Here is a 10695-nt window from a genome sequence, read left to right as displayed (position 1 = left end):
ACCATTTCTGTATAGTTCTTCTGGGTATTCTTGCTGCCTCTTCATAATCTCTGTTGCTTCTATTAGGTCCTTACTGTTTCTGTCCTTTATCATGCCCATCCTTGCATGAAATGTTGAATGAAAATGAAAAACATTGCATGAAATGTTCCCTTGATATCTCCAGTTTTCTTGAAAAGATCTCTAGTCTTTCCCATTCTATTGTTTACTTCTACTTTGCATTGTTCATTGGAGAAGGCCTTATCTTTCCTTACTCTTCTCTGGAACTCTTCATTCAGTTGGGTATGGCTTTTCCTTTCTCCCTTACTTTTTTTTTTTTTTAAATTTTATTTTATTTTTAAACTTTACATAATTGTATTAGCTTTGCCAAATATCAAAATGAATCCGCCACAGGTATACATGTGTTCCCCATCCTGAACCCTCCTCCCTCCTCCCTCCCCATACCATCCCTCTGGGTCGTCCCAGTGCACTAGCCCCAGCTATTTGTAAAGACTCCTCGGACAACCATTTTGCCTTCTTGCATTTCTTTTTCTTTGTGATGATTTTGGTCACTGTCTCCTGGACAATGTTATGAACCTCTCTGTCCATAAGTTCTTCAGACACTCCGTCTACCAAATCTAATCCCTTGAATCTATTCATCATCCCCACTGTAAGGGATTTGATTTAGGTCATAGCTGAATGGCCTAGTGGTTTCCTTAACTTTCTTCAATTTAAGCCCAAATTTTGCAATAAGGAGCCCAGGGTCTGAATCACAGTCATCTCCAGGTCTTATTTTTGCTGATGCTATAGAGCCTCTCTATCTTTGGCTGCAAAGAATATAGTCAATCTGATTTCAGTTTTGACCATCTGGTGATGTACATGTGTAGAGTTGTCTTTGTGTTGTTGGAAGAGGGTGTTTGCTATGACCAGTGTGTTCTCTTGGTAATCTCGGTTAGCCTTTGCCCTGCTTCATTTTGTATTTCAAGGCCAAATTTGGCTGTTACTCCAGGTATCTCTTGGCTTCCTCCTTTTGCATTCCAGTTCCCTAAGAAAAAGACGTCTTCTTTTGGTGTTAATTCTAGAAGGTCTTATATGTCTTCATATAATTGGTCAACTTCAGCTTCTGTGGCCTCACTGGCTGGGACCTAGGCTTGGATTACTGTAATTCTGAGTGATTTCTCTTGGAAAGGAATTGAGATTAAGCTGTTGTTTTTGAGGTTGCACCCAAGTACTGCATTTTGGACTCTTTTATTGACTATGAGGACTATTCCATTTTGTCTAAGGGATTCTTGCCCACAGTAGTAGATAGAAAGGTCATCTGAGTTAAATTCACCCATTCCCATCCATTTTAGTTCACTGATTGCTAAGATGTCAATGTTCACTCTTACCATCTCCTGCTTGACCACATCCGATTTACCTTGATTCATGGACCTAACATTCCAGTTTCATATGCGGTATCGTTCTTTATAGCACTGGACTTTATTTTCACCACTAAACATATTAACAACTGAGCATTGTTTCCTCTTTGGCCCAGATACTTCATTCTTTCTGGAGTTTTTAGTAATTGCCTTCCCCTCTTCCTTATTAGTGTATTGGACACCTTCTGACTGGGGTGGGGGGCACTCATCTTCTGATGTCATATCTTTTTGCCCTTTAATACTGTTCTTGGGGTTCTTGTGGCAAGAATACTGGAGTTGTTTGCCATTTCCTTCTCCAGTGGACCATGCTTTGTCAGAAATTTTCACTATGACCTGTCTGTCTTAGGTGGCCCTGCATGGGATGGCTCATAGCTTCACTGAGTTATGCAAGCCCTTTTGCTCTGACAAGGCTATGATCCATGAAAGGGTTTTAATCTAGAGTTATCAATATATTTTACATCATTGCACAATACCACACACTTAGGTGTCAGTTTATACATATGCACACAAGTACATATCAAACAAAATTTTCATAAAACCAAATACCCATGTTTTCCTGGTGGCTCAGTGGTAAAGAATCTGCCTGCCAATGCAGGAGACATGGCTTTGGTCCCTGGTCTGGGAAAATCCCATGTGCTGCGGAGCAACTAAGCCCATGAGCCACGACTATTGAGTTTGTCTGTGCTGTGGAACCTGAAAGCGGCAACTACTGAGCCCCAATGCTACAACTACTGAAGCCTGCATGCCTTTAAGAGCCTGTACTGTACAAGAGAAACCTCTGCAAAGAGAAGCCCACGCTACAACTAGGAAAGTCTGAGCAGCAACAAAGACCTAGGGCAGCCCCCGACCTGCTCAAAAAAAAAAAAAGAAAAAAGAAAGAAAAAAAGACCCCAGAGCCCCTGCTATCTACAATACATTGATCTTTTGTTTCCATTTATTTTCTTTCCACAGAGTGCCCTGCTGGAAGCAGTATTTTGGAAAGGATAATCGGGAAGCAGTAATTATGTTCAATATTTCTCCTGGTCAGAGAGATGTGGCTTTTGTTTTTTGGGTAGAGTATGCAAGTTTGGGGCCCGAGCTGAATTGTTCAGGGGTTTAGGAAGAGAGAGAGCTGCCACCTGAATTATTCCTTTCCACTTTTCTTCTGGTGAATAGTCTTTCTCCTAAGTAATGATGTTTTCTTGTTTGCTTGCTTACTTTAAAGGAGCACTGAATACTTAGTCACCTAAGTTCATACCAAATTATTTACCTTCTCAGGGTGCCCAGACATTTGATCTGACTTTGAAAGCATCCATAAACATCAATTTTCCCCCTTTGTCTGAAGTCGGAACATTCCGTCTTCCAGGTGGTTTAGCAATAAGGCTTGATTTCCCTGAGAAGGCTTCAGCTTGTCCCAGGAAGAACCAGGGGATAGAATTGAAAGGAGAAGGTATATGTTGCTGAGGGAGAAAGCAGATGGGTGAGAAGAGACTGGGACTTGGGGGAAGGGGTGCACTTACCCCTGGTTTCACCTTGTGCAGTGATGGAATCAGCTAACTTGGAATCTGAGTCTCTTAACTCTGTAGCCTTGATTTATATCTCACCTTTCTCAAATGGTACTGTTCTCTAGAACTGATGGTGGGAAGTTGAGCTAAAAGGCAAGACGGAGGGACACATAATTGGTAGCTCATAAATAAGGAGCAAGAAGGGGCTGATATTTGCTTTGAGTTTATTTATTGCCTTCTTTGGTGGAACGTGACATAACAAACCCAAGCATCAGAGGCTGGGATAATGAGGGGAATGACTGAGGGTTGGAACTGAGAGTCCTGCTCCTTGCATTCCTGTGTGGAGTGTGCTACACCGACAGAGAGAGGGGATTTTCTGATTGTCTCTGCCATGCTGACCTTCTGTGTGTTTACTTTTCAGTCAGTTTGGGGAAGGCCCCTTTGAACTCTGCGGTATGAACAAGTTCACTCCTCCTCCACTTTCCTTTTTTTTTTCTTATCCCCTCTTGCCCGAAATGGTTTGCTGAGTGACAAATAAACACGAGTTGTTTTTACAGGTGTAAAACCAACAGATCAAATGCCGGCCTGTGCCTGGGCTTGTGAATGGGGACTGTGTTATGTTTGGAGAATACCACCGCATCATTTACACTTGCAAACCCTTTGTAATCTTAATCTCTTTGTTGCTTTTATGTTATACTGGCCCCCCAAGGTTAAAGAAAGAGATTTAGACCTTAAACACAAATCCAGCCTTCAAGCTCTGGAATTATCTTTGCCTTTAAATGCAGCTGATCAATGCCCATTTCTTTTGAAAATAAAACCCTTTTGAACCTTGAAAGCCTTCCACTGTTGAGCTATGCCTAAGTGCCACATGGGGGAATGGGCAGAAAAGAGCCCATTTTTCCCTTGGTGCTTGCATTAGGGGTCCCAGAGTTCAGTCCAACGCAATCAATTTAATTGGCGCTAGCTCTGGTGACAAATTATGCTGGTTTACACTCCAGTGTAGCAGAGATTCCTCAAATGCTGGGGAAGAAGGGAGATACACTTCTTGGTCTCTACTTAAAGAGGGCAACAGTATTGGAAAAGGAGCACATTTAATTTATCACTGTCAGAGCAGGTGCAAAGTTTAATTCTAACTAAAAGCATTAAACAATTAACCCAGACAGTCAGGCCTTCTGAAAATGCTCAGTAGCAGGGAACACACGGACCAGATTACCAATGGAAACGTCGATGCTTCTCTTTTTTTCCACTGAATATCTTCTTGCACTTTTTTTTTTTTTAAACAAAGGAAAATCCCAGAAATACAATAACTTCTCAGGTCTTTTGGTTGATGTCTGAATTGAAAGGGCCAGAGAGGACACCACCTTACACTCAAAGATCAACAAATAGCTGCCCCTCGAGCCCCGGTTGATTAGCTGTAAGAGCAAGAAGAAGTCACTAGAGTGTAAAGCTCTCATGGGCTGCTTGTCCCAGTTTTGTTTTTTTTAATGGTGAAATATATTGTCATGCAATATATATTCTATTAATTTGTATTATTCTGTGGTATCTGAATCTTTGGAGGTTATCTAGTATTTTTGGAGGGATGGTGGGCAAAAGAGAAGGACTAGGGGATGGACAGGATTCAGATAGCAATGACATCCAGCTGGACGTAGAGATGAACACTGCCTCTAGGATACTTAATACATTTACTTTTTGTGGTTGTTGAGTTGACCAGAGAATCTTTGTGTTTTAGAGCTGTAAGGTCCTTGGAGAATTTTGAGGCTTAAACTGGAGAATTTTGCTGTGTAATTGTTAAGGCCTAGCCAGAGAGAGTAAGTTTCTGCTCCACATTATACATAAGATAATATGTAGATATTATTTCTACAGCTACTATGACTCCATGCAGGCAGTCTAGAAAAAACTGTGAGCTTTGGAGGCTGTCAGTTCAGTCCTGTATTTGAATTGTGACTGCTTCATCCTTGGCGTTTTAAGCATCTGTAAGCACTGGATGTTGTTCCACACCCCTAGTGAGGTCATATGTATAATGCACCGACCCTAGTAGATGGCATCTATAGCCCTTATCATGTGTTAATTTCTTACCTCTTTTCCTTCAGATACTCAGATTAAAAGAAGGACAATAGATAAAATATCCACTCCAGTGCCTCATATACATTAGCAGTTTATTTTCAACTCTTTAAGCAACCAGAGAAAAATAATTTATCTTATGATTCCAACCCTTTGGACGTTTAGAAACATTATTGTTATCTGGATTCATTTACAGTTCAGACCTGTATTACTGAGGGAAAAGGTTAAAATTGAGTTTGTTTAAAAAAAAAAAAGTGTGACTAGAAGATATTTAGGCTGTATGAGACCTTAGAGATGGTAGACCACCTTCCTCACTTACAGATGAGGAAACATAGGCCAAGATTGGTTAAATAGATTACCAGGGACAGAGCTGGCTACCACAGGCCAGCCTGGCTGGTGATATGAAGGTCACACCCCTGACTCAGCCTTACACAACCCTTTGGATCCATTGAACACACATTGAAACTAGAGGGGGCCTGTTCTGAAATTGTCTGAAAGGTAATCTGCTCTTGGGTAAGCTACCAGATTGCTGTATAAGAGAAAATTATGGTGGCAATATAGCATATTGTATAACTTGGTTCGGGAAGAAGGAAATGGCGACCCACTCCAGTATTCTTGCCTGGAAAAATCCTGTGGACAGAGGAGCTTGGCATGCTATAGTCCTTAGGGTCACAGAAGTGTTGGATACAACTTAGTGACTAAGCAGCAAAACAAAAAAACATGACTGATTCATGTTGTTGGCAGAAACCAACACGACAGTGTAAAGCGATTATCCTTCAATTAAAAATAAATTTAAAAAATTAAAACAAAAACAACAATGAAAATTGGTTAGTTACTTTAAACATGAGATTTTCCTGGTTTTATTTTAAATATAATGTAGCATTAGAAAAAAACTGAGGAGAAATAAACCAACCAACTAGGCAACATTCCATGTCTTGCCCCAGCATCAAACACTGAGCACATGCTCCACTTAAGGAGGCTGACACAGTCCCATGATTGGAAAGGATTCAGTGTCTGTATCTTAATTCTACAGTTTGAGCATCAGTTTCTATTTTGCGAGAAGATCCCTAGTGCCTTTCCTTAGTTAACTAGTCCTGACTCTAGTGCTTGCATCATAGGCATCTTTGGGAAGGTAGAATCCTCCCAGAGACAAGCTCTGTCCACTTAACACAAGAGGAAGGTGCTTACTGACAGCCTACTGCATACATGGTTTCATTTAATCCTCACAATAACTTTGTCTTTACTTCAGAGATAGAAACTCAGGAGAGGTAATGCCCACCAGGGAAAGGAGGAGCCAGGATTTGAACCTAATTTTACCCAAAGTCCATGCTCTTTGTGATCCATATGATGCTGTTCAGTAGTTATGCCCTCATTAGACTTATGTTTTCAAAATGGCGTGTGATCAAAATCTCAGGAATCACAAAAATAGAAGCTGCTCACGGGGTGTGTGGGGCTGTCAATCGCTGGTGCTTTTTCTTTGAGATCTATGGTCCGTTAAGATTTTTTTCTCTCCAAGCCTGTTTGTTTTCATGATATAACACATTTTTATTACTCAGAAAATGTTCAAAAGGGCCCTCCATGCTGTGACTGCATGTTCTCCCCAGAAAGCAACATCCAGCCGGGATTTTTTTTTCCATGGGTTTTGTCAACTTTTGGAAGCCCAGCAGCCATCGCTTTATGACACTCGGCGTTGTGAGCTGTGGAGGCCTGGAGACTAATGGACGTCTTTTAAGAAAACACAACCCGATGTAGCACCTGTTCACCCTGCAGAGTTGTAAAGAGGAGAATAAAACGATGATGTGGACGCTCATTCTTTCCTCTTTCTCATCAAGGAGAAGAAGAAGTGAGGCCCCAACAATGGTTCAGTTGAGGTCCAGGGCAGACAGGCCTTCCAGCAGTGGCTCAGAAGTGCGTAATTCAAATTCTTAATCCAGCTCCCAAAGCTCTCATTTATTTATCTGATTGCAAAATAAGGAATCTTACATGCATATGTCTCGTATCTTATTTCTCCATTATTTGCTTTACTTATTCATCTAGATTTAATTGTCATTTCACAGCAGTCTCCATGAAATGTGGTTAAATTGCCTATTGCCACTATAATTTTAGACGTCTTATATAAGTTAATGGTATTAATGAGAGCTGCCCTTCTCTTCTAGTCCCTTTGTTTCACTCCTCACTGAAACTCTTTGTCCTCATCCATTCTGTCCAGCTTGCCCTGGCTGCCATTTCCAAGGAGAGCTCTTATGTGAGGGTGGAGTAAAGGCCCAGGGGTCTCCTATAGCCATCTTAGGAAGAGGGTTGAATGTGATATAGAAAAAAATGGGGGAAGTCTAGTCTGTCTCATTTTGTGCTTTAATATTGATAAATTCAGGTATTTTAATTTTGATAGAAGAGAAGAAAATAAAATGTTGGAAGGTTGTAGAAATAACTTTTCCCCAAATTTAAAATTTTGCATGTGTGTGCACATGCTCGGATTTGTGTGTGATATGATATATGCATGTTTAAGTTCCCTCTTTATTGCCCTTATCTTTTAAAGCAAAACTTAAAAAAAAAGTCCTCAAGAAACAAAAAAAAACAAAATACAAATACCAAAATGCATTTCCTTATGGTAGGATAAACATTCAGCTGTGTCATTTGCAAGAACTCAATAACATAAACAAAAATAAACCAAGCAATTTTCCTAGCTAGTTTTTGTGTTTAGTATATGGAATATTTCTGGATTGTCATCAAGCCAGCATTTATGACCACTTTAGAGAAATAAAAATTTTAGTAACAGAAAATTATAACATCGTCCGGCTCTTGATAGGGGCAAGGGAGGAGAGGAGACTACAAATGATCTTAAAAAATAGAGATACAGTTTCTGAGGCTCACAAGGATGGAATAGTGAGAAGGGACTGCTGCCTTATGGGGGTCTGAACCCAACATCAATATAGGATTCCTTGGTGTCTGGTCCAGCTTCAAAGGGGACTGACCCTCTGTGGCTAATGAAGTGGCTCGCTGATTTCATCTTAGAACATATCCTGCCCAAATGCAAAATGGGAATTCTCTTATTGTTCATGTCCCTGGGGCTAAGGACTAAATCAAATCAGCCCAAGTGTTTATCATCTTAGAAATAAAGTCCATAAAATTTATATCAGGTCTCATAAGACATATAATTGCAAAATATCCTTATAGTTAAAAAGAAAAGAATAGGAAAAAACACTGAAACCTATTCAGTTTAACTCTGGGAAAACGTTAGGACATGACTAAAAGCATACTTTTCCTGATACCCTGAATAGGAGGGCAGTTCCTTTTCCTTTCACTTTTGGGGTTCCTCTGCCCACTTCCCTTCTATATATGTTTCTTTTTTTTTTTTTTTTAGATTGAAGTATAATTGGAGAAGGAAATGGCAACCCACTCCAGTGTTCTTGCCTGGAGAATCCCAGGGACGGGGGTGCCTGGTGGGCTGCCGTCTATGGGGTCACACAGAGTTGGACACGACTGAAGTGACTTAGCAGCATAATTGATTTACAATATTGTGTTAGTTTCAGGTGTATAGCATAGTGATTTGTGGGGTTACAGGTTATCACAAGATATTGGGTATAACTCTCTGTGCTATATGGTAAGCTCTTGTTGCTTCTCTATTTTATGTTTAGATGTTTGGATCTCTTAATCCTACCCTCCTAATTTATCCCTCCTCCCATCCTCTTCTGAATATCCCACCCCGAGTCAGCATTTCCCTCATGCCAGCTCTGATTCTACCCATTATCACTCACTCTGATTCTCTCCAGATCATCTAAACAGCTTAAGGACCTCTTACTCCCACAACTTCTCAGAAGTCTGGGCGGCATAGTCTCTTTAGCATGAAACCTTCCTGTTTGTCTCCTGTTCCCTTCAGGGCATTCAGATTCATCATTCGCTCCCTTCCAGGTGGCAGTTTTCAAAGTGTGGTCTGAGAGTTGTTCTTTTCTAATGCTCATGTTTCCAACATGATAAGGTCTGTAATTTTGATTCTGGCAGGAATTAATAATCTCCTTGTTATATTCCTAATTAGTTTTTCATCAAAATCACTGTTAGGGTCTATTCGTTCCTTTATTCTGTTGAGGCTTTCCTTCCCCTCAGGTGACAAGCCAGAGTTGGTGGCAGAGGTATTCCAAGGAGGTTTTAGCTCTATTAAAGGCTCCATGGACGTGTCTTTTCCTCCATCCAATTAAGAATTTCCCCTAAAACTATCCCAGCAGGAACTAGGTGTTTTGTCAGAGCTCTCTGAATAACTCAACTTTTCAAGACCACTATAATGTCCTTCTCACTTGGATTCACTTCCTGGGTTCTAGATTTTGGAAAACATCCACTTATCACGCAGATGGATTCTAAAACTGTCTTAGGAAGTTTCTTTATCTACTTGCAAAAGTAATAACTACTGTGTAATCTCAACATGGTTAAAATAGTGATAGAAAAAGCGTTTTGGCTTCAACCAAGAGAATTTTGACTCAAGATTGGCTTGTTTCTTCTCTCTGGGTGGGTAGTAAAATTAGTTGCTTTTGGTCCAGTCAAATTTGTAGTGACATATCCTTGTTGAAATAGGGTTGACTCGTGTTATTTCTGGTCTTGTCAATTCCACATTCTTCTTCAAGAACCATTCCTTCTATCCAGACTCTCATTGTTTTTATTAACTCCTGCAAAGCTTGGGAGTAGGAACTTGTAAAGGAATCCCAAGGAAAGGCCTCAGTTGGATGGAGAAGCTTACTTTTGTGGCCCTTACTGTTTTTTCTTCTACTCTGTCTGGGCCATTGTGAATATGGAGGTTACCTACACTGGTCAAGCCTAGTCAGGGTGAGAATCTGAAGGACTTGATATTCTTAATGCTTGGAACTAGAGCTCGGGAATTTCTGATAGTCTGTGGGAACTGGAGCTCTCCCTCTTTGTAATTATGGGGCAGTAATTCTTTGGGTGGGGGGATCTGCAAGGATACTAACCTGCTTCTTCTCTTCTCCAATTCCTGGAAAGCTTATACTGTTTTGTTGATGTGCTTGCTACCCACGTATAGGGTAAATAGTTGCAGGGAGGCTTGAATTCCTCTCTACCTGTTTTCCACCTTCACATTTAGTTTAAAATACAGCAAACCCACCAAAGTAGTGCCTAAGCCATCAGGTGGAGACATAATGCTAGTGTTTGTCATGCCAGCATTTTCCTGGCACCTGTCTGGGGAGAGCGTGCTGGCATGAGCATGGTTGAGAAGCCTTCTGTGGAGTGTGCTCCCTTGACTTGTTAACACTGATGGTAGTATAAATCCCCACAGTCAACATAGTCTAACTCCACTCAGCACTGAAATGTTTGTTAAGCATCTTCTGTATGTCAGTCACTGGGGATATAAGGATGAACAAGACATGGTTGCAACCATCAACAGAGGAGCCTGATGGGCTACATCTATAGAGTCGCAAAGAGTTGGACATGACTGAAGTAACTTAGCACACACACAGGCATGTTCGCATGCAGCCATCAAAGGTTCCCAGAGTAGAGGAGACATGTATATCCATGGGACTTCTCTTGTAGCTCAGTTGGTAAAATATCTGCCTGCAGTACGGGAGACCTGGGTTCAATTCCTGGGTTGGGAAGATCCCCTGGAGAAGGGCATGGCACTCCAGTGTTCTTGCCTGGAGAATCCCATGGACAGAGGAGCCTGGCAGGCTATAGTCCATGGGGTCGCAAGAGTTGCACATGACTGAGTGACTCAAGGCCTTTGCTAGTGCTGCTCCCTCCTTCTGGTATGTTGAGGA

This window comes from Bos indicus, chromosome 11 (assembly GCF_029378745.1).
Source record: "Bos indicus isolate NIAB-ARS_2022 breed Sahiwal x Tharparkar chromosome 11, NIAB-ARS_B.indTharparkar_mat_pri_1.0, whole genome shotgun sequence".
NCBI classification, from domain to species: Eukaryota; Metazoa; Chordata; class Mammalia; order Artiodactyla; family Bovidae; genus Bos; species Bos indicus.
This window is presented reverse-complemented; position numbering follows the sequence as displayed.